The sequence below is a fragment of the Pelobates fuscus genome, chromosome 9 (genome assembly GCF_036172605.1).
Source record: "Pelobates fuscus isolate aPelFus1 chromosome 9, aPelFus1.pri, whole genome shotgun sequence".
NCBI classification, from domain to species: Eukaryota; Metazoa; Chordata; class Amphibia; order Anura; family Pelobatidae; genus Pelobates; species Pelobates fuscus.
The window spans coordinates 157,067,676-157,092,865 of record NC_086325.1 but is presented as its reverse complement, the minus strand read 5'-3'; the positions used below and the strand labels follow the sequence as shown (position 1 = coordinate 157,092,865).

Here is a 25,190-nt window from a genome sequence, read left to right as displayed (position 1 = left end):
AAGGCACCGTTATAAAAAGGAACTTTCATCGTGTGTGTGTGTGTGTGTGAAATAAACATCTATAAAATGAAAAAATGAAAAAAACATTTTGTAACTTTCACAAAAATATGTGTAAAAGTTTCCGTCTTGTGAAAGGGAAGGGGAGGTGTAATCTGCCTCACCTGCCCCGATAAAGTGGAAGAGTTCTTGAAATGTTGAAGAAAGTTCCACCAAAATATTATTTTTCCATCCTTTTGTTTTGTGTTTTTTTTGTTTGTTTTTTTTTTAAGAAAAACACAATATATTTTTGGCAAACACCGGGTAGTAAAAATGTAAGCTGCAAGTACTGAACACCTTAAGATTTAGCGACAGGTTCTATGCGGACCCCGTGGTATTGCAGAAGGTGCGGGAAGGAAGGTAAGTCTCTGATCACACTAGTGAGACATTGAATTTTATTGATTTATTATTTAAATCAGAAATGGGGGTATGGAGGTCGCCATTGCCCTGACACTTACATACATTTAGACAAAGCTCTCAGAGAGCTCAGTGATTCTTCTTGTGCTGTAATTTTTCTTTAGACCTCCCCTTATGACTTCCATAATGAATCTAATGATGCTGAAGCTAGGAGTCCAGTGTCGATTTGTACAACGCAGTTATGAACAAAGGGGCTAACTGAACTAACCATCCAATGTAGCCAGACCACACGCTCATCTACTTAATATACTTAACTACAACACCTCAGATCTGCTGTTCCTTATGACTGAGGCACCAGCCTGGATTCTCAAGCAGACTTGTTTGTCCCAGCACTTCTAACACTGCAGTAGTACACCACAACGCAACTTACTCCACACACATGCGAATCTACTCTGCAGTAACATTCCACCATTGTTAAGCCTGTTATATTGATCTTGCTTATATATGTTTTTAAAAAAAAATGTGCCAATACTCCTGCCACTGTTAAGCTTGTATAGACATATGTAAGTACGCTGTTGTGGCGTTGGAAACGGACATGTACCTACCTGCACAATGAAAATAAAGAATTAAAAAAAAAATTACAAATGGGGGTATGGCAAGATCTGGAGGCCTAGCATTTTAAGGGAACAGTCCAAACACAAAATTAGAAAAATAAAAGGTAAAAAATATCCAATGAGATTACCATTCTGGTTACATAAATTTTATCCCCAAAGATTTTTTGAGTGTGGCATCTGCAATGGCGAGTTAAACTTGCGCTGAGCTCTCTCTGCTCCAATGAAAGAGCTACCCAGCAGACCATGGTTCTGCCAAGAACTCAACATAGCCAGGTCTCAAAAGTATTGAAAGCCCAAGATTTGGAATAACCAAAGCCGCTTATTCTTGTGCTCACAGTTAAGCTATTCAAAAGTAGTAAAGATGAATACCCAAACAATATACCGTATACTGGTTTGTGGAATCATTATATTTAGCAGAGAACCTTAAAAGGCAGTATACCGATGGTTTAAAAGCATTATGGGATTTGTAGTTCCATATTGGCCCTCCGTGACATAAACGCTATCAGACATATATAAAATGTAAAGGAAAAAGTCTGAGAATGATAACAATGTCTTTTTTTGGGGGCCAATGAAAGGGTTAACAGGCAAGTTAGAAGCATGCCGACAGTCATTCTAAGAGCAGCTTTTATAAGTGAGATTAACAAGATTCAGCTTGTATGGGGAGCCGTCTTTGCGGCATCCTCTCCGTCCTCCTAACTTCCCCCCGGGCTGCATTCTGAGCCAAATCTGACATTTCCCTCATCTGTTTTTCACACTCTCTCACATTTAAGAATTAGAACTCTAAATCGAGGGGTGGCGGGGCAGGAGAGGGTGTGCGCACGCTTCCACAAGTAGTTTGGATGAACGGACGGCTAGAGTAAACGGTTTGGATCCGACCCATTTCTGAAGCTTGGCAGTGTGGTAATAACCAACTGGGGGGTTGTTAACCTTTACTACGCCAGACTAGAGGAAATAAATAAACAAAATAAAAACAGACGGCATATTCATTTTTGTATCCAGAGATCACAAACCTTAAAATACACGTTTGCCTCAAGAAGGTATTTACACAACACATATAACTTTGTTGCAAAGGCGTAACACCAATATATAAATCAAACTACAAACATACCTTTACACATCCAAAGCCTCAGTTTAAAAATCAGAACGAGACAACATTCCAAGAGTTTATTGTAAAAGGTTATTATTAATATAGTAGGCGTTATACGGTAGTTATGGTAAACCAAAGTCACTCATTTGTTGTGGATTACAGATCCTACAAGGCATGAGGGAGCCTTATGGGAAGCACAGTTCATCACATGTGGTATGCCAGCGATTAATCAGAGATAAAAATGTAAACTACGGTAGTTAAGATCGTTAGCCGAGGTACAAAAAGGGTTTTAAAAAATAAAAAAAACACAACACACCACTTTTTCTCGCTGTTGCTGTTTTGGGCACAGAAGTTTGCGGTGCTGGTTCAAACACGTGGCACGGGTTGAAAGTCCAAGGTTAGCATGCTAGGGACAGACTTTAACCTAATAAAACTCCTTTTGTTGCGCAAGAACACACAAACACACATACACACACCTCTTGCAAAAAAAAAAAAAAATACACGAAAGGGAAAAAACTGCAGAATCTAAGTTTCACGAATAGTGCAAGTAGAGAAATGGCAGGACTATATTTCAGGGGAATTTAGACAAACTATACATGCAAAGAAAGAAAATGCCTGGAATACCTTAAAATTTCTCTCTTTCGGGGCTTGTCATATTTTTTAGGTTTTTACCTTTTGTTTAAAAAAAAAAGTAAAAAAAAAACAAAAACGACCAGACGTACGAGTGATTCATATTAAATGATTGTCACACTCAAAAAATATGTACATAAATATACAGTTGTGCAGGTTGTATAGTTATGTATCATGTAATAATAAATATGTTACAAAGATTTTTTTAAATTAGTCACCAAACAGTGACTCGACATAGAACGACAACCTAAATAAATGCTATTCGACTATAATCTTAAAAAATGTCAAACTTGCCCATTTGCCCTAAACCTTGTAAGTCACTTGTAAACTCACTGTAAAGGGTATCCTCCACCCCCACAATGCAAAGGAATGGTAAGTAACTCTTAAAGGGACAAGTGGCTCTTATCTCCCATCCCTGCTTCTGCTGCTGACTAAGTTTTAACTGATCCTACAGCTTTGTGTCTTTGTTAGAGTACACAATTTCCTGGCAAACAATGGGAAGGAGAGCCACAGGAGGTCTTAAATTTCATTTACACAGGTCTAATCTCTTACAGTATCTGTTACTGCATTCAAATCTCCAGCCAGCTGTGAGCTATCACAATCAGGTAACAGGGCTAATGACAGCCATTAAGATATTGAAGGGCTGTTGCAGAAAATCCAAATCCAAATCCCGTTAATCAATCAACTTGTCTGAAGGCACTTTTAAAGGGACACTACAGACACCAGAACCACTACAGCTTAATCTAATGTAGTCGTTCCGGTGACTACAGCCTGTGCCTGCAGGCCTTTCAATGTAAACACGGTCTTTTAACCCCTTAAGGACCAAACTTCTGGAATAAAAGGGAATCATGACATGTCACACACGTCATGTGTCCTTAAGGGGTTAAAAGGCAGTGTTTACATTGCAGCCTAGCAACACATCTAGTGACAGTCACTCAGAGAGCCCCTAGAGGTGCTTCCTAGCCCAGTGCTGCACAGGGTGAAGAATCTACGTTCAGTGTCTCCACACTGGAGATGCTGAATGTCCCCCCATTGATTCACTGCAGGTCTATGAGAAGATGCTGACTGGTGCAGTGTGGCATTTTGCCAGGCATGTGCAATAGCCTCCCAATGTTTTCCAATGGGAAAGCATTGGATTGGCTGAAATTATTAAAATTTGATTATCTCAGACATGGAGGTGGAGGCAGCTGCAGGAAGAAAGGAGCAGCATGGGAGAAGAGGGGAGTAAAATCAAAATGTAATCCTGCTTCCATCGTAGGAAACCAAGAGCTGAAGCATAGATTAGGTCCACCACTCACAGGACTGTGGGACACCCTCCAGGATCTCTCAGGTGTTCTCCTGGGCACTGGGCCATACATCACAAGGCAAATTTTAGAGTAGTTGGCAGGAACATTCCATATTTTCTTTAATTTTGTATCCATAGATACTTGTTTAACTTTCTAAAACTTTACCCACTGAGCTCTTTATGTTTATCGAGTTCGCTGAAACTCAAGACAACTTGAGCATCACCAAGTCACCAACAAGCCTCAGGCCCGGCAGGAACCAAAGTAAGAGGGCAAACCTTTGTTAAATGGCTTATCCCATTATAGGGGCAAGGGGCCAACAGCATACTCCTGACATCATAACCACTACAGCAGGCCCTTCTCTTTACCACAAGTGCATTCCAACTACCGGTAACTTCTTTTCAAGCCTTCAACGTCCTACCTCATTGAAGTCTGCAGGCACCCAGAACCATCATATATATATGAAGTCTGCAGGCACCCAGAACCATCATATATATATGAAGTCTCCAGGCACCCAGAACCATCATATATATATGAAGTCTGCAGGCACCCAGAACCATTATATATATATATATATATATATATATATATATATATATATATATATATATATATATATATATATATAATATACCAAAGGGAATTTTCTCAGATGTTACCCAATAATTAGTGCCCTTGTGGGCACAGTATGAGTTAGGAATTGAGTTAACTCAATGTTTAGGTTACAGGCTTAAAGGGGCACTATAGGCACCCAGTCTCATTGAAGTGGTCTGGGTGCAGTGTCCCGGTCCCCATACCTCTGCAATCTAAAATACTGCAGTTTTAGCAAAATGCTTTCCTATAGGGAATTTGAAGACGCAGGATGTCTTCTAATTCCCTATAGGAAAGCATTGATTCAGTACTATCCTACCGGGGAAGGCCTAATAATGCATGCGCAACACATGACATGTGCCAAGTAATAAGTTACTAAAAGTTCTCCAAACAGCAAACAAACACAACAAAAAGAAAACAAATTGCTTGTTCCCTCTCTTCCTAAAGTATTCAAGATTGGAATCCAGGCAACAAATATCTTCTAACGTGTAGCTGTGCAATAAACAGATTTTACTTTTGTCAAACAAAGCTCTTAATGCAGGAAATGATTTGAGGAAAAGGAATGGACAGAGAAATGTTTTCTATAATAAAATCAGGACACTTTGTGAAATTATTGAATGTTTTCAGTGAATCTATTTTTACAACAGGAAAATAGCAAAGGCAAGTAGGGCCAACAAGCAGACCTACATAGGACTGGTGGAAGTGACCTATGGAACTGACGCAGACTGGGATTATTAATTAAACTGGGAATTGTGGAAATTCCAAATCTTAAAGGGCTCCTGACATGCCTCAAAAAACCTACTGCTTATTAGATTGAGCATAAGATTTTATCTGTAGATTGTGCGAGCAGTTTTACCACGGCTATCCGGAGACATTTTTAGGCACCTTACTAATAATTTATAGAATTAAAATGTAATTAGAACAAGAACAATGTATCTTAATTACACAGACTGATTTCTAAACACATTTATTGTAGTTTAAAGTCACATTACTGGGAGTATTATTGCTATGGAGCTCTGTTACACACTCAGACACATTACTGGGAGTATTATTGCTGGGGAGCTCTGTTATACACTCAGACACATTACTGGGAGTATTATTGCTGTGGAGCTCTGTTATACACACAGACACATTACTGGGACTATTATTGCTGTGGAGCTCTGTTATACACTCAGACACATTACTGGGAGTATTATTGCTGGGGAGCTCTGTTATACACTCAGACACATTACTGGGAGTATTATTGCTGTGGAGCTCTGTTATACACTCAGACACATTACTGGGAGTGTTATTGCTGTGGAGCTCTGTTATACACACAGACACATTACTGGGACTATTATTGCTGTGGAGCTCTGTTATACACTCAGACACATTACTGGGACTATTATTGCTGTGGAGCTCTGTTATACACTCAGACACATTACTGGGAGTATTATTGCTGTGGAGCTCTGTTATACACACAGACACATTACTGGGACTATTATTGCTGTGGAGCTCTGTTATACACTCAGACACATTACTGGGAGTATTATTGCTGTGGAGCTCTGTTATACACTCAGACACATTACTGGGAGTATTATTGCTGTGGAGCTCTGTTATACACTCAGACACATTACTGGGAGTATTATTGCTGTGGAGCTCTGTTATACACTCAGACACATTACTGGGAGTATTATTGCTGTGGAGCTCTGTTATACACTCAGACACATTACTGGGAGTATTATTGCTGTGGAGCTCTGTTATACACACAGACACATTACTGGGAGTATTATTGCTGTGGAGCTCTGTTATACACAGACACATTACTGGGACTATTATTGCTGTGGAGCTCTGTTATACACTCAGACACATTACTGGGAGTATTATTGCTGTGGAGCTCTGTTATACACACAGACACATTACTGGGAGTATTATTGCTGTGGAGCTCTGTTATACACTCAGACACATTACTGGGAGTATTATTGCTGTGGAGCTCTGTTATACACGCAGACACATTACTGGGACTATTATTGCTGTGGAGCTCTGTTATACACACAGACACATTACTGGGAGTATTATTGCTGTGGAGCTCTGTTATACACTCAGACACATTACTGGGAGTATTATTGCTGTGGAGCTCTGTTATACACTCAGACACATTACTGGGAGTATTATTGCTGTGGAGCTCTGTTATACACACAGACACATTACTGGGAGTATTATTGCTGTGGAGCTCTGTTATACACACAGACACATTACTGGGAGTATTATTGCTGTGGAGCTCTGTTATACACTCAGACACATTACTGGGAGTATTATTGCTGTGGAGCTCTGTTATACACTCAGACACATTACTGGGAGTATTATTGCTGTGGAGCTCTGTTATACACACAGACACATTACTGGGAGTATTATTGCTGTGGAGCTCTGTTATACACAGACACATTACTGGGACTATTATTGCTGTGGAGCTCTGTTATACACTCAGACACATTACTGGGAGTATTATTGCTGTGGAGCTCTGTTATACACTCAGACACATTACTGGGAGTATTATTGCTGTGGAGCTCTGTTATACACTCAGACACATTACTGGGAGTATTATTGCTGTGGAGCTCTGTTATACACTCAGACACATTACTGGGAGTATTATTGCTGTGGAGCTCTGTTATACACACAGACACATTACTGGGAGTATTATTGCTGTGGAGCTCTGTTATACACAGACACATTACTGGGACTATTATTGCTGTGGAGCTCTGTTATACACTCAGACACATTACTGGGAGTATTATTGCTGTGGAGCTCTGTTATACACACAGACACATTACTGGGAGTATTATTGCTGTGGAGCTCTGTTATACACACAGACACATTACTGGGAGTATTATTGCTGTGGAGCTCTGTTATACACTCAGACACATTACTGGGAGTATTATTGCTGTGGAGCTCTGTTATACACGCAGACACATTACTGGGACTATTATTGCTGTGGAGCTCTGTTATACACACAGACACATTACTGGGAGTATTATTCTGTGGAGCTCTGTTATACACTCAGACATAACAATGATATAGAGCTCCTAGAAAAGAGAAACATTAGGAAAGAAATTAGAGGGTTTGGAGTCCAAAAAAGGGACTGCACTTCCTAAATAGGGACACTTGGGAGATATGATTAGTCTATGCATTATAATACAGCTTTTCCCAATGTTGTTTATATTATTTAACATTTACACATCTCCCCATTCTAATTATTAAAATATATATGTAACACATTTCTATTTATTCTATGTTTATTTTCGGTATCTGTCAACAATGATTTGAAGATTAAAATGCAATTCCAAAATGGCTGCCTCCACTCTGAAACACTGACAGAATTTCCAAAGATAATTTTAGTTACATTCACTATATCTTGCCAACATAAAATGGATATTCCGCTCCGCTATTTGCAAAACCGCCTTATAGATTAAAGAATGGAAATGATCATCTGACAGCGTCACTTTAAGACCCATTACCAAGAGCATGCGTAGGATTTGATACTGGTAACCTGAATCCAAAAACTGATCTATACTTTCCAAGATACCACTTGTTGACTTGAAGAATAATAATATTTCTTTACACAAAAAAGTACTCAACGAGTTTAAAAAGGTGTCTAGGTGCTTCAAATTTCTTATAGGGGGTGTATAGATATAGGTGTTCTCAATCACCTTACAAAAAAAAAATAACAATACTGGTAATGACACACTACCAAATATATACAACACCCAGTGTAACACTCATAGAGAATACAGATATATATATATATACTTCCCAATAATCGCTTCCTGTGGTTAAAAACGAGATACCTCACATGGAATCTACAATAAACAAATATAACCACACATCGTGTAACCTATATAATAGCAATAATATTATTTTAATAAGGACTTGTACCACATTGCGGTAGTGTAAGTGTATTGTTTTACACACTGCTTACAAATGTCCTGCTTTTACTTTACATACTTTTTACTTCAATAAAACATATTTTGGATCCATTGTGGGTCTACATCAGAAATATATTTGCAGCCAGCAATTGGCACCCTTATGCTGATGACATAGAGCCTGGCGCGGCTCTATATTTGTGAATGAAAACTTTATATATCTTTTTTCCCCATTTATTGCTATCATATGGGTTACACTGTGTGAGGGTATATTTGTTTTATTGTAGATTCCATGTGAGGTATCTCGTTTTAAACCACAGGAAGTGATTATTGGGAAGTATATATATCTGTATTCTCTGAGTGTTGTATATATTTGGAAGCGTCTCATTATCAGTATTGTAATAATATTTCTTTAGCCAGGAAAAAAAAAATTTTTTAAAAATAAATAAATCACAAAATATGCCATCCAGACTTGTACAAATAAAACTTAAGAGTCCTTTGGGTATGAGGAGTAAAGCATAGATGACAGTATACTACTTATGAAAATAATCGATTTTATCAATAAAGTGAAATCTCCTGCTGACCGGAAAAAGGTGAGTCCACATGACAACTTCTGGAGACTTCTGGAGAGAAAAATTGGCTCACGAAGATTTTTCTATTATTAACATTTTAGAGCACCAACATATGTGGTAGCGCTTTACATTTTTACAGCGGGGATATGTCAGCAAGCAACTGACAGACAGATTAATGCTGACAAACTAGGGTCATGTTCAAACAGGCTTATAATCCATCAGTTTATTTTTACTGGGTTTTTAAAATTAAATAAAAAAAAGAAAAAAGAAAAAGAAACCACTTGTTTTCTGCAAATCAATGCAGCAGATGGCATCATAACCCACGGACATACAATGGGCGTGTAATGATTTGCAATTCTAGGGGTTAAAGGTTAAATTACCCTGGCAGTGACATTGTACCCAACTTGGTCTTGCAAAAAAAAAAAAAAAAAAACTTGGTCCCATAAAAAAAAAAAAAAAAAAAAAAGCACAAGTCTCTATTGAAAACATTCTTGTATTGTCTTTCTATGTACTCATCATGATAACATTATACAGCTTCTGTGATGAGGGTAACAGACCTCTTCTCCCACTCCAAATCCATTGTCTCATCAACAATGCGAATTACTTAACCCTACATCACAGAAAGAGGATCTGCATTTGCATGTAAATTGACTTAATTGGTGCATCTTTCCAATTGTTAGATTCACTTTTTTATTATTCTATTACAAGGTCCCCTTCCATAAGGTTTAGAGATCCATTTAAAGGTTTTTATTAACTTATTAAGGGGCAATTATGTACCCAGCAGTCGTCACAATCTTTTGTTAAAAAACATTACATCAATATGTAAAGGAATTTTATAAGAAACATAAATTATTTGAAGAAATAAAAAAATAAAAAAGTAAACAGAACATACACAGGCTGCACCGCAGAGTTCGGTTGTCGTTAAATAAGGCTCTCGTTTGCGATCAGGTTACGTTGCTGTTTTTTTAAAAGTCATTGATCCTTGTTAGTTTAAGAAATAAAAATAAGGGTTTGGTTATATTATTGCTACTATCATAAATATTTTTAAAATAAAAAAAATAGAGATGCAGCATTATCGACTCCAACTAGAATTGCCAAGTCTGTGTACCAGGTCTATCTATTGAAAAATGATGTATCAATGCTGTACGTAGAATTAATATGCCGCAAGGTATCATTAAGTTAAAAAGCCAAAGGAATTGACTTGATTAGATCATGTATTCCGCACCCGCAGCACATGGGGTTTCAAAAAGCAATATGGCCGCACTGTCTATGCATTGACCATCTGCAAAAATATTCGAATATGTGTCGTAGACAAAAACACGGTGCTACATTAACTGGTGAAGCATTATGGGTAATTATGGACTTTGCAAACAACTTAATCGGTCATGTTTAGTACGGTGTAGTCAGTATTATATTCTTTTATGTGGATTATTTTAAAATGACGATGCCGTTATGATCCCCTCAACACATTTATTAGTTATTCAACAAACCAGGACTTATAAAGTAAATACAAAGAAAATTGTAAATTTTAGGCCGATGTAGTCAACAAAATTGAAAAAATTCCCAACTTGGCTATTTTCCTAGTTCAACTCTTGTGGCCTATAATTTGCGATTTCCTGGTCAGTTCTCAACAACAGCCAGTTTACTGAATCGCTTCAGATGAGCTATCTTGACAAAATGCGATAGAACACATATATTACGCTAACAATGCCTTTTTTATGAGGGTTACTTTGTAACTGCCTCTTTAAACTGTGCTCCTGGTCCTGGTAAAGAGAGGTTTAACTGTTCCGCTGGACAATGCACACCTATATAAAAGGATTTTATATGCTCCACACCTGGCAAAGAGGCCACAGGATTCGTTCTCATGGCTCAATCAGGCGTTGTAAAGTTCACTCTGGAACACCAGGATGGACATAAAAATGCTACAGTCTTTAAAGTGCCACAAATGTGAGATATAGCGCCCTATTGACTTCCCATTGTAATAGTCCGCTTTGGAGGGGGGTCTCTCCAAGATCACGTCTGAGGTCACTGACTTTCACAGAAGTACCCTGGACCATACAAGTCCTCTTGGGGAAGTTTTTAGTGTCATAAAACCAGAATGAAAAGACCAGGTCCTGTGTCTGGGATAGCGCGCAGGTCGAGGAGTCAGGCAGAAGTCATGTATATGCATCTCACGGTTTTAATTTTTCTTCTTCAAAGCTTTGAATATTTCCTAGAATTATCAATTAAATCAAGGTCAGAACATCTAAACGTGAGAACTGCTCTGTTTACAAAAGGTAGTGAAAATGCGGAACCGGAAAAGTCTCCATGGGATATGCGGACAATTCTAAAAACCATGTGTGGGCCATGTTGTTGAGCAACATCAGGGTTTGATCGTTAAACACTAAATTATGGTAAAACTAAAAATGTAATTGTCAAATAAAAAAAAAAAAAAAGAATAATTAAAAAAATAAGCCCATTTCTGAACTATAGACAGTTTGTTTTTCAATTCACTAGAATTCATTCTATAAAGAATCCTAAGGGCAAACATTGCTCTCACTTTTCACACATGAAAAGTTTATTGCGAGATCTTAAACACAGAGCTCACAGTATAATAAGAATGACAGAAAGGTATATAATCAGCTGCTATAGAACTATCGACCTATACTGCTTTACCAACGGTAAGCCTGGCAGTAGATCAGAGCAACCATTTCTTCAGCAAATGCATAGATCAATGCATAGCTCAAATAAAATAGCAAAAAGTGTTAGACACTCACATCAGCAGAAATTAACCATGCCTTATGCCTCTCAACAATGGGAGCCAAGAGCAGGCATATGTATAACGGAGGTGTGTTGTTTTTGCAAGTCAGGTCTACCCACGAGTGCTAATAAAGTTGAGAGAAAAAAAAAAATTAAGACCGTTCCAAAATAATGACTGGTCCATCAGATACAGGACCTTTGGGAGGTACAGTCTCTAATCGTATAGATAATGTATACAAGTAGCACAACCAACGTTATTTACAAATCATTTTGAACAATCGGAGGGTGGGGGCAGGAGACAGACTGGGTACCCCTAGAAAAGTGTTAAGCATACTATATGGACCAGAGACTTACAGGGTTATTCAATACTTTAGTTAATAATCCTAATGATGCACAATGTACGGGCCATTTACAGGCAAAGAATCACGAGGGGCTTACGTAAGTTCCCCTGAGTCCCCTACATGAATTCTTCTGAATAAATGGATTAGTGTCAAATTCTTAACCCTCTCTCGCAACGGACAACCCAATATATTCCTCATACAATGTATGCAAACCCAGCAGTGAAGGGTTTAATTCAAGCCGGCCAGGCTGCCGCTATATACAGCCATTAGATTCTCACACCTGTTCAGGCCCAGAGGAGGCGGGCTGAAAGCTAGCCGGATAGGAGGCATGTGTGGGTGTGGTGGGTGTGGGTGTAAAATGGGTGTGGCATTTAGGTTAAGGGTTTGGGTGGGGTTGTATAAATAACGGACATTTTGTCCCCTTCACCTCAGCCATCTTAAAATAACGGCAAGGTGACAATCTCTCCCCCTGTTTCCTATCATTGTGTTACTTTTGCTTACCCCACGGCCAGAAGCATGGATATTGACGGAATCCTTGCTGCTCTTCGGGCTGAGGCCCTCCAGGACGGTGGCCGGCACCTGCAGGCCCAGCTGGTAAGGCTGCAGGGTGCCTCCCTGGTAGCTGCTCCCTCTGTCGGCAGCCAGGGTACTCCGCGCCGCCGGGCGCGTCCTCCTACCCGTTATAGCCCCTCGCGGGAGGGTCGGGTGAGGGGTAGGAGCAGGAGCCCCGTTGCCGGCCCGCGCGCCAGGTCCCCCGCGGCCGCGGGCGGCAGCGTGTCAGTGCAGCCTGTCGCCTCCTCCCCGAGGCGGTCTAGAGCTACCCGTGCGGCTGCCGCTTCTCGGGGAGGTGATGGCCATTCCGCGCCGGTTCCTGCTCCTGTGATCTCGCGGGCCTCCAGGAGGTCGTCCGCGAGATCACTTTCCAGCACAACGATGGCGACAACCCGAGCACCTGACAGGCGCTCGGCTCATGGCGGATCCCAGGCGGAGCGCGAGCAAGTGAGGTCGGCGGCCGGCTCTTCTTCAGGAGTGGTGAGTAGGCCGCGAGGCGGCAGGGCAACCAGTAGGGGGTTGGGTGGTTCGGGGGGTCGGGGTATGGAGCCAGGTCCGGCTACTCGTGGGCACAGCCCCCCCCCTTCTCATCCTCCCCGCTCTGTCTCCCCTGGCCCGGCCACTACCACACTCCCATCAGCCTCATCCGTTCAACAGGCACTTCCATCAGCTTCATCCGGCCAGCATGCACTCCCATCATCCTCAGCCGGACAGCATGCACTCCCATCAACCTCATCCGTTCATCCTGCATTCTCATCTCTCCCAACACTATCTCCTGCCCATCCTACCCCCCTTGGCCCCCTCCCTATGGGTCTGATGCCCTCTGCATCTGCCCCGCCATTACCCACGGTCCATGCTGCCCCCTCTGGGGCTCTTTCTGCCATGCCAGTTTCACACACAGTCTTTACCACTTCTGCGGGTCCCCAGTTAACTGGGTTGGGTGGGCAGGGTTCTTTTTCACCTGTCCTGTCTTCACAGGTCACCCCTGGTCGGCTGACAAGTCGGTTCCCTGATGCTGTGACTGGTGCAGTGCTTCCTGCGGTCGCAGTTCCCTTGGGGCCGTTGCAGCCTGGTGGGCATGTTGAAGTCCCGCTACTACCTGCCAATTCAGCTCCTGCAGGTGAGTACTCCGGTATAACGGGGTCGGGTTTGGGGGGCGCTGGCGCAGGGGAAGTGCAAGAATTGGGTTCTGTACTCCAGGCTATAAAGCAGGTTTTGCTAACCCTTGAGCGGGGTTATCGCCCCGGGGCTTCCCCCCCGGTGGCGTTAGATAACCAACTTCGGGCGGGTTGGGCAGGTTCCGCAGGGTCTGATCCTTCTGCAGTCGCGGCGCCAATGCCCGCTAATATGACACAGGCCCCCATCCCCTCAACCTCGGCGTTACTGCCGGTGACGCCGGAAACTGCAGTGGGCACGGCCGGGGACGCCGCTGCTCTCTCGGGTTTGGGGGTTGCTCCGGCTGCGCACGGTGCGGCGTACATGTGCTGGTCAGGTCCTCTGGGCCTCCATCTCACGCCGGAATTGCGCGCCAAAATAGACAAGGGGGAATTTGTTAAAATTTTTTCCCTCCTCCCTATGGAAGATCTTCCCCGGGTTGACGCTGACGCTAAAGAGTCCGAAAAGGACAAAGAAAAGTTTCGGTACCGGAAGATTCCGAAAACTTTCGGAAACTGGATCCGAGCCTTTTCGATCTTAGCCAGCGTGATAGGTGAGAAGACTCCCGCCAAATGTTCTTCCCTATTCTGCTACCAGGACGTCATATGGACCGCTTGTCGGGTGTACGGCGGTTTAGGGTGGTGGCGGTATGATGAGCAGTTCCGCCAACGTTTAGCGGTTCGGCCTTCCATGGGCTGGGATCAAATGGACATTGGCTTGTGGTTAGCTATCATGACCCGCCCAGCCTCACATCAAGGGGGCCTGTCGTCCTTTCTTGGAGGGGCCGGCGCGGGTTCTTCAACCGCAGCGTCGGCCGGGCAACGTAAAACAGGCTGCTGTTGGCAATATAACGATGGCCAATGCAAATTCGGGTCTAGTTGTCGCTTCAAGCATGAGTGTTCGGGGTGCGGTGGGTCCCACCCCGCTTCAAAATGCTTCAAACGAGCCAAAACTGGCGACAAAGGGGACTCCGTGGGCGCTAAGAGCGAAGACGCCGGTGGACGTCGACGCGATGCGCCCATGGCTAAATCGTTATAAGAATAAGAAGGCGGCTGCCTTATTGCTGGAGGGATTTGGGCAGGGGTTTTGGATCCCTCACCGGCCTCGGCAGGTCTCCGGTTTTTGCAGAAACCTGAGATCTGTTTCTGAATATCCAGGGGTGGTCAGGGAAAAACTGGCGAAGGAAGTGGCGCTGGGCCGAATGGCGGGCCCATTTCGGGATTCGCCACTCCCCGATCTAAGGGTTTCACCGTTGGGCGTGGTGCCCAAACGGGAACCGGGAAAGTTCCGGCTGATTCATCACCTGTCGCACCCTCATGGGTGCTCGGTAAACGATGACATTGCAGCTGAATTATGCCGCGTTTCCTATGCGTCCTTTGACGCTGCTGTGGGCATAGTCAGGGCCGCTGGCCCCGGGGCACTCATGGCAAAAACTGATATCGAGTCTGCTTTTCGCCTCCTACCAGTTCACCCAGAGTGTCATCATCTCTTGGGATGTGCATTTGAAGGTCATTATTACGTGGATATGTGTCTCCCCATGGGTTGTGCAATATCCTGTTTTTATTTTGAATGCTTCAGCTCTTTTCTAGAATGGGTAGTGAGAATGGAGTCCGGTTACGATTCCCTGCTTCACTACTTAGATGACTTTCTGTGTGTGGGCCCCGCGCATTCCCCGATATGCTCCCAGATCTTACAAGCAGTGTCGGATGTGGCCTGTATGTTCGGCGTGCCGCTGGCACCTGACAAAACGATTGGCCCTTCCACGTGCTTGTGCTTCCTCGGGATCGAGATTGATTCGGTCGTCGGGGAATGTCGGCTTCCGTTGGACAAGTTGGCTGATCTACGTGGGGTGGTCCAGGAGGCGAGCTCCTTGCGGAAGATCACGCTGCAACGACTTCAGTCCTTGTTGGGCAAATTAAACTTTGCCTGTCGGATTATGCCCATGGGTAGAGTATTTAACCGACGCCTGGCGGCTGCCACGTCAGGGATACTGAAGCCGTTCCACTTCGTCCGCCTGACCAAACCGCTCAGGGAGGATTTAGCGGTTTGGGCGGTTTTTCTGGAAGACTACAATGGTAGGTCTTACTGGCAGCAGCCCGAGGTAGCAAACTCAGTGCTGCACCTGTTTACGGATGCCGCGGGTGCGTCGGGTTTTGGGGCTATCATGGGAAAACAATGGTGCGCAGAACCTTGGCCAAGATCGTGGTTCGACTCGGGCCTGACCAAGAACATGGCGTTCTTGGAGCTTTTTCCCATTGTGGTGGCTCTCCATCTTTGGGGGCCGGAGATCAAGGACAGGCGTGTCGTGTTCCACTGTGACAATTTGGGCGTTGTCCAGGCCATTAATCGGTTGACAGCCTCCTCTCCTCCGGTGGTCAGGCTCCTGCGGAGCTTGGTTCTGCGTTGCCTGTCTTTGAACGTTACATGTCGCGCTGTGCATATTCCCGGTGTAGAGAATACCACGGCTGACGCCCTTTCTCGTTTCCAATGGCAGGTGTTTCGTCAGATCGCGCCCGAAGCAGATACGATGGGCCTTCCCTGTCCCAGAGAGCTATGGTCCCTTGGCCTGAGCGAATAAGGGAATGGATTCGGTCTTCAGTGTCGGATGCTACTTGGGCCCGGTACGGTAAGGCATGGGGTGACTGGGTCGCTCTGGAGCAGGACCAAGGTGGGTTTTCTTCATCTGCGGAGAGGGTTCAGGGGGTTTTACGGTTGCTCTGGTTTTGGGAGGCCAGTGGTTGTTCCCCAGCCACGGTAGCAGGGAAGCTATCAGGTCTGAGCTTCTGGTTCAACCTGACTCGCGTGCCGGATGTGACCAAAGATTTCATGGTCCGGCTCGCTATGCGTGGCTGGCGTAGAGGTCCGCAGCCTCGGGATTCCAGGAGACCGGTTTCTGGCGCACTGCTACTTGGTATCGCGTCGGTCTTATCCAGGGTCTGTTTGTCCGATTTCGAAGCGCGTTTGTTTCGGGTGGCTTTCTCTTTCGCCTTCTTTGGTGCTCTGCGGATTGGGGAACTTGTGAGCCCTAGCAAGCGGATTCCAGGCGGCTTGTTGTTCCATGATGTGTCGGTCGTGGATGATACGGTGCGTTTTTTGGTGCGAAAGTCGAAAACTGACATTTTTGGTAGGGGGGCATGGGTGTCCCTTCGCGCCATTCCCGGCTCGGCTGTCTGTCCCGTCGCAGCTTTTCAATCTTACCTTCTGTGTCGCCCGGATGTTGTAGGCCCATTGTTAATCCATGGGGATGGGTCTTTTCTTTCTCGCTTCCAATTTCTCCGGGTTTTCCGTCTGGCACTCGAACATCTGGGTATTTCGAGCACAGACTTTGGGGGTCACTCTTTTCGGATTGGGGCCGCTACGGAAGCCTCTCGTTTAGGTTTCTCGGACCAGGCCATTCAAAGGATTGGTAGATGGGAATCGGGGAGGTTTCGGTCCTATGTTCGGCCCACTCGGCTGATCGGTATTCCCCTTGTGTTTTCTCCACAGGGCCCGGCCGACGGATCTGGATAATCGGTCATTCCTACATCTACTGGGCCCACCTGCGGGCTGGGGTTCGCCCGGGTGGGACAAGGCTTGGAATACCTCGGGAGCTGGCGGAGGTCCGGTGGTTCGGGTTCCGGGGCATGAAATGGGGTCAGCTGTTGCCTGAGGTCGTGCAGTTATCCACGTTATTAGGAATCCCGGATATCTTGGTGGTGCATCTGGGAGGGAACGATTTAGGTTCGCTGCCCGCGTGGGGCTTAGGGGAGCTGATCAGGCGAGACTTGGCGCGCTTGCGAGTACTTTTTCCAAAAATTTGCTTAATATGGTCAGGAATAGTTTCCAGGAACTATTGGAAGTGCGCACGCGATCAGGGTGCTATGGAGCGCTGTCGCATAAAGATTAATAAGCGGGTTTCCAAGTTTGTGCTAGGTATCGGGGGCTTGGCAGTTCGACACCGTACTTTTGAGCGGGAGGCGGCTATCTTTTTCCGCCCGGATGGGGTCCATCTCACTGATGTCGGTTTGGACTTGTTTAACCTAGAGCTGCAGGATGCGTTGGAGCAGGCCATGGCGTTGCTTGGGGGTCGCGCCCGCTGATTTAGGCGTAAATGCAGCGGGGCTAGTGGCGGGTATGGTCCTTGCCGAACCAATTGGGAAGAGGAGTACAAGAAAAAGAAGGATGCTGGGTCTGGCCCCCTCCCCTAACCTCGGGAAAGGTTTGGGTATTTGCGCGTGCCCTCTGTGCCAGGAATGGTGGCCAGGGGTTGGCATGTGGTATTGGAAGGCCAAGGTGAAGGCCAGGTATCATGGACGAGGGGGGAGGGCTGATGCCTCGGTAGGGCGTGTACCCTAGAGGGTTGGTGGTACGGTTGGCAAGGACTAGTTCAAGTTAAATAATGTTTATACCTTGTTTTATTTATGGTTGGTTTTATAAATATGTTTGATAAATTATAAATAAAAGCTGTGGCCTTTTTATACCACACATATATGTTTCCTAGTTTTGATTGGGTTAAGGGTTTGAATGGGGGTGATGCATTGTGTCGCACCACACGTAACCGCTACCTACACACAAGGCCCAGAGGAGGCGGGCTGAAAGCTAGCCGGATAGGAGGCATGTGTGGGTGTGGTGGGTGTGGGTGTAAAATGGGTGTGGCATTTAGGTTAAGGGTTTGGGTGGGGTTGTATAAATAACGGACATTTTGTCCCCTTCACCTCAGCCATCTTAAAATAACGGCAAGGTGACAATCTCCCTCCCTCCCTCCCCTTTTTTTGCTGTTTTTGTTTCCTTTCTCTGTAGGTGTTCAATATCTTGTCACAGCCGGCGGGTATGGTCCTTGCCGAACCAATTGGGAAGAGGAGTACAAGAAAAAGAAGGATGCTGGGTCTGGCCCCCTCCCCTAACCTCGGGAAAGGTTTGGGTATTTGCGCGTGCCCTCTGTGCCAGGAATGGTGGCCAGGGGTTGGCATGTGGTATTGGAAGGCCAAGGTGAAGGCCAGGTATCATGGACGAGGGGGGAGGGCTGATGCCTCAGTAGGGCGTGTACCCTAGAGGGTTGGTGGTACGGTTGGCAAGGACTAGTTCAAGTTAAATAATGTTTATACCTTGTTTTATTTATGGTTGGTTTTATAAATATGTTTGATAAATTATAAATAAAAGCTGTGGCCTTTTTATACCACACATATATGTTTCCTAGTTTTGATTGGGTTAAGGGTTTGAATGGGGGTGATGCATTGTGTCGCACCACACGTAACCGCTACCTACACACATGTCCTGGCTCATCACTTATCATTCTGGACCATTTTGCATTCATTCAGCTGCTGAGGCAGACAATTGCTTTGTAACGCTAAAATGCTCTGCTAGTGAGCAAGCCGCTATACACCCTCCACCCTCCAATCTGTATGGACTTTGTTGACCAGCAATGTGTGGATGGGACACGTCAAAACCCTCACTCTCACCAACATCCCCCCCACCCCCATATATGCTCCTCTGCAAAAAGCAAAAAAAAAAAAAAAAAAAAACACACCTTACTTTTAGAACATAAACAGAATTATATCCATTGCCATAGAAATTAAAAGAAGAAAGGCATTTACTCTGAGGCAATTTTCTTCTGTGCATATTCACTTGTACTAATTGCAATTGCAATTAATCACACAAAGGGTGGGGGGGATTGTTTTTTTAATCAGATTTTGATATCCCTGCAAAGAAAAACAGTGTGCTTGGCCTCTAAGGTGTTGGTAAACTACATTTACCAGAATGCTCAGCCAGTGTTTAAGAGCCTTGGGCCTCCGGCCTACATATAGAGAGAGCATGAACCCCTCCCTATTAACCACTTGTTCAAGACTGACAGGAGGCATTTACAAAAAGGAGGGGTTTAAAATACAAGCCGCCATGGGGCAGGGAAGAAAGAAAATCCAAGGTCTGGGAAAGTGATTAGCGTTTATTAGTCATTAAAATTAAAATAAAAGTGCCACACCTTGCATTTAGCTCATGCAAAGAAGAACGATGGTGCAACACTGCAAGAATTGGTCAGCTCTCTATCAACACCAAAACAAAACACTGAAAATGCTTTTAGCATTAAAATGAGAATTTAATGTAAAGCGAATTTCAGTTTTTACTCCAAAACAGCAGACACATCGCTGACGTGAGGGATTTCCCACTCACCCACCCACCTACCCAAATTTGGTTATTGTGGTCTAAAATGTGAAGTTTACTGTGACTTTCCAACAATCCACACCATAGTGACTAGCTCTGTTTATAAAAAAAAAGCACATACAATTTTAATCAGTTATTTCAGGAAACAAATAAAAGCAGAATGGGTTACGTACTTCCTAAATACCCGCATTAAACTAAAAATCTGTTTAAAGAATATAAAATGAACGTCTAAAGAAAATCCCCGCAAAATACTAAATTCAGTGCGATCTTTTTGCCCAGGCAAGCTAAAACAGAATGCTAATGCCTAAGATATCCTAGCGGGAATAATAGCAAGGTCTCTAAGGGCCATTTTTTAAAAGTTATAATTACAGCAGTCGCTACTGTCCGTACTTATAAAAAACTTTTAAATTGAACTGTTAAACTTTAAGTGACACATGCAAAATGATTCCTGACTGAAGCTGTAACTGTATTCTGGTTGGTTCGGGATTCCCAGCCAATCAGGATGCGGGGAATCCAAAAACACTCATTCCACAACACTAATTACCCTGTTACTTTAAAAAAGGCTTTTTTTCCTTTTAAGAACAAACATCAAACATGTCTGCATCCCCCCTCCTTCCAATAAAATAAACTCTGTCTGCATGTAATAGGAGTTGCTTTTCCAACTCTGTTAGAGCGGCCTATACCATCCATCAATGAGGGCACTTGAGCCCCACTAGCCATCTTTTTCTTTTCATAGCTCATGCCCTCATATTAGAACAACAAATGCAATTCTCTTGTTGCTTCTTGCCAAAGTGAGCGAGCGGCGTTAAACAATGAAAGATGCAGGTATGATTAAGGTACTTAGTTGCTAGGAAGACTCTGCACTGGAAAGGCAACTTACTGACCCGCGTTAGATACAAAAGTAAATTGTTCATTAGACGGAATTTTAAAAGGCTTCTATTGTCAGGATATAAGTGAAGGTTGTTTCAATGTTACAGGAAAAATGCCTTCTACAGCAAACATCAGAATAAAAACACTGAGAAGACAGTGATGTATAATACAATAGATGAGAAAAAAACAAAACATATGTATTCAACGCAATTTATGCTTCTAGAGGCACAGTAGAAAGAGGAATACTGTGTCCTTTAATTATAGAATATTTAAGGGAACATTGTAGGCACAATAACCATTCATCTAACCGAAGTGGTTATAGTGCCTCTAGTCCTCTGGCACAGTCCCTCCATCCAGTGTGTAAAATTGTATGGCTACAAGTTTACACACTTCCTTGTAGCCATACCAAAATCATACCAGCAATGGGCGCTGCAATTAGCTGAATGCAGTCAGCTGACACTCTCAACCAATCACAACTGCCTATTGCTATTCGGGCTAACACTTCCTCGATAACCCAAGAAGCATAGAAGGGAGGGTCTACTGGGTACTCTTGTTAGGGATCGACCGATTATCAGTCTGGCCGATATTCTGTATTTTCAGCAATATCGGTATCGGCCTATAGCGATACCGATATTGCCAATACATACCAGGACCGCCGGGCCCATGACAAGCCCGGCGTTCCTGGGGGGGCCCACGGCAAGCTCTTACTTACCTTCCCAGCAGCTCACCTGTGTATATCTCGTGACCCCCGCGGCCATCGCCACGGGTTACCATACCACACGGCACACAGGCCACGAGAGTTAGAGAGGGGAGCTGAAGGGAAGGTAAGTAAGCACTTGCTGGGCCCCCACTGCACAGTCCATGCCACTGGACCACCAGGGAATGCCATATCCCCCCTCCCTGGCCAAGTAACAAGCAGGGTAGGGGTACTAAAAAATTTTTTTTTTCCAAAATCTGAAAAAATACAAATGTCAATAAAAAATCCCCCCTCTCTCCCCATTATACACATATTACATAACTACAGAAACACACTGCATTCACTATACGCACACACACACTCTGCATTCACTATATATACACACACTACACAAAAACTCACTGCATTCACTAAACACACTACACAAATACACACTGCATCCAAACTACACAATCACACACAGCTCCTCTGTCTAAACACACTGCATCCACTAAATGTGACATGTATATTTTGTGCATTTACCTTTAGAAATAGTTTATTTTTTTTAAAATAGTTGATTTACAGAATATCGGTAAGTTATCGGCTATTGGCTCTAAAAAAAAAATCAATATCAGTCGATCCCTAACTTTTGTTTAGCATTTAAATGTTAAAATGCTTTAACACTGAATGGAAAGACGGTGCCAGGGTACTCCAGACACTTTAACCACTTAAATGAAAAAGCAGTTACAGTATTTACAGTGTCCCTTTAAATTAACATTATGAACTACACTGCGCTGCAAAGGGTCTTCATCAGAAACAAAACCCTAAACAACCCTGGTGGAATGCATAAGAACTCTTTGGATTAACCGTTTATGTAGGTCGAGCAGTCGATACTACACATCACACTCTGAAAAAAAAAAAAAAAGGTCTGTTAATGAGAGCCAACTCCATTAAATAAATAAAATTCATAAACTAATCCTAAATAATCATATAAAAGCATTCTTTTAGAGTTGGTTCATCTACCAAAGATCTCCATATTTTGTTAGGTTAGAAATTTAAAGAGGAAGCTTGAAAAATTACAATTAATTTGTGAAGATCAAGGTGAGGCTTTGAAAAAGGTCCAATAAAAGAAGTTGACTTGTCTTGGGTCTTCCTGAAGGCACTCTAATACATAAATCACAATGTTCATGTCTCCTCCTTTTTCCTCACTACTTAGAACTCCTTATGCATTGAGGTTTGGCTGACCTCTGTTATCAATCAATTAACAGAGTGAGATAAGTCAACTTTACTGCTACCAGGAAGAGAAGACCATAAGGAAAATAGAGCCCTAACTTGACAATAAGGCACAAAAAAATAAAAAATAAAGACACAAGCAATTGTTTGTTTTAAATTACGATGCTTCAGAATGTCAGAACGGTGACAAGCATCTGACCAAGAGGGGTTTGCAACAGTTAGTAGATGAGCGAACCAGTAGGTTTCGCTTTACCTTGGCCTTTGCACACAGTGGTAATACTAGGGGGATGCAAATGGTTTGTTTTCTAGGCCCTATCACGTACCCAAGCAATCAATGCTAACCAAAACTAGGGCAACGTGCCAGCCAGCAAAAAAATAGAGATCACCGTTAACGTCAGCCAGCGTCTGCGCACTTCCAGATTCTGGCTGAAGGTAAGAGGAGTCGCCATAGTTCCATCAATAGCTAGGAATCTGCCCTTTGCTGAATTCTACAAAGTACACGCTAATTCTGGAAGCTGGCAACTAAATACTCGCAGAAGGCCAGCGAAAATAACTTTTAAAATATTAATCTTTGTACTGGCATGTATGAGGCTCTGTACCTTTAAATGCAGTGCTTCTCCTTCAGGGAAACAGTGGCGTTTTCGAGTCACAAGACTCTGCTTTAACCACCAAACCGCACCTCCCTCCCGAGCAGAGAAAGTCTCTGCATTTTTATAGAAGATTCAAAGCAGGAGATTTTAAACCTTTCCTTCCTGATTTCGATAAAAAAAAAAAAAAAACATAAAAAACACGTATTTGACTGCTAAAGTCTGACCCTCGATTGAGCGACGGCTTACCATGTTTTTGTTGCCACTAGAAAAAGGATGAAAGAGAAAATATATACCCGGTATATATTTAAATGCAAGAAGACAGAACCGAAAATCTATTGAATAAATAAGTAATCAAAGTCATGTCCTGCAATGATTTTGCTAATTAGTGATAGGGGTGTTTTGATGGTTAACGACATAGCTGAAGGGTGATCACACTCCATACACATTAACTAACAGTTGAGAGACAAGATTACAAGATGTCTTTATCAACATAAAAAAAACAAAAAAAACACACACATACCACGCGCATGCATTAACACTCAAAATGCCATATGGGTGAGCAACTCCACTTAATGTGGTCATACAATGCAGCAAATAAATCTTGGGTAACTCAATGGCGATGTGCAAATAAAATACCGTAAAAGGGCATGGTTGACAAACTTGCCCATCACAACAAATCATTCTGTGAGATTTGCAGATGCTGCAGAACCTCTTGTCTGTCATAGCTTCCCCAGAAGTCTGCAGTCCCTGAGCTTTCATTCAGCTTTCCAACCCGTCCAGGCCAAATCCACATACCTTTGTCAAAACTGGAGTCCGAATATTTTTTAGCAGCATGAAACCTGAGGCTATTAAATTCCATATTTTATTTTTTCATTATTCTTATTGTTTTTAAAGAGCCACCAAATCCTGACGCTCTATTCTTTATAAAACAACTTTATCAGCAAGTTGACACATAGGACATATTAAATGGAATAGCATATAAAAGGTGATGAGATACATGCTGGCACTAAAAGATTGAGGCCCTGTCTTTGGAGTTTACAATCCACGACTCTCAGGGATTTACTCACTAAACACTTAGTTGTCATGTCTGGACAAGCGACCTGCAAAATGTTCGCCATGATATGGGATTGGGTTTCTTCCAGCTGTTTTGGTCTAAATCAGTGACATAAACTACATAACCCATGATGCTCAGCATTGGACAAGCCCTGCTACAGCACTTTCAAAAAAGTCAGACAAAAAAAGGAAAATCCCAACCCCACTGTTATCCCAGATACTGTCGTACTTGCTTAGAAAACGTAGCAAATCTTTTTCCCCTTTTTGTGGTTTGGCATCAAAAAGGTTCATCATTTGTGGCAATCTCCCTGGGCAAACTTACATTTACAGAGAAAAAAAAAATGGCGGATGCAGCAATTCAATAAAACTCTGAGTAGAAGATCCAATTCTGCGATTATTGAGAAGTGTGGAATAAAGATCCCTGTCAACTGATACGTTATTTTTAGTTTACACTTATCACTGGAGAGAAACTCGGAGTAAATATGACCTAACTGCGCTCAAGGCTAAAGTCAGAAAGACCTACCCCCTTGCATCACTATCAATTTTTTCCAGCCAAAAAGTAGCATAAAGGTTGTACTAAAATTCCCCTGATGCTTTAATCCGGCAATGCATCAAAGGCGATGTAGTCCCAAAAGAAGACAGTGTCATGTTAGCAAATCCAGAAACTAATTTACCATTCAACTGCCCTTAAATAATCCACGCGACTGTACCAAATCATTACGGTCTGTACAATAAAAGGACTACTTTATTGCCAGAGTACTAGATTCATCTGGACAC

General features: G+C 43.2%; 1 protein-coding gene across 4 annotated transcripts in view; it reads right to left on the bottom strand.

The window, feature by feature from the left end:
- The window catches only part of RXRA (retinoid X receptor alpha), a 192,858-nt gene that overhangs the window by 152,341 nt on the left and 15,327 nt on the right, over positions 1-25,190 (bottom strand). The window lies entirely within an intron of this gene.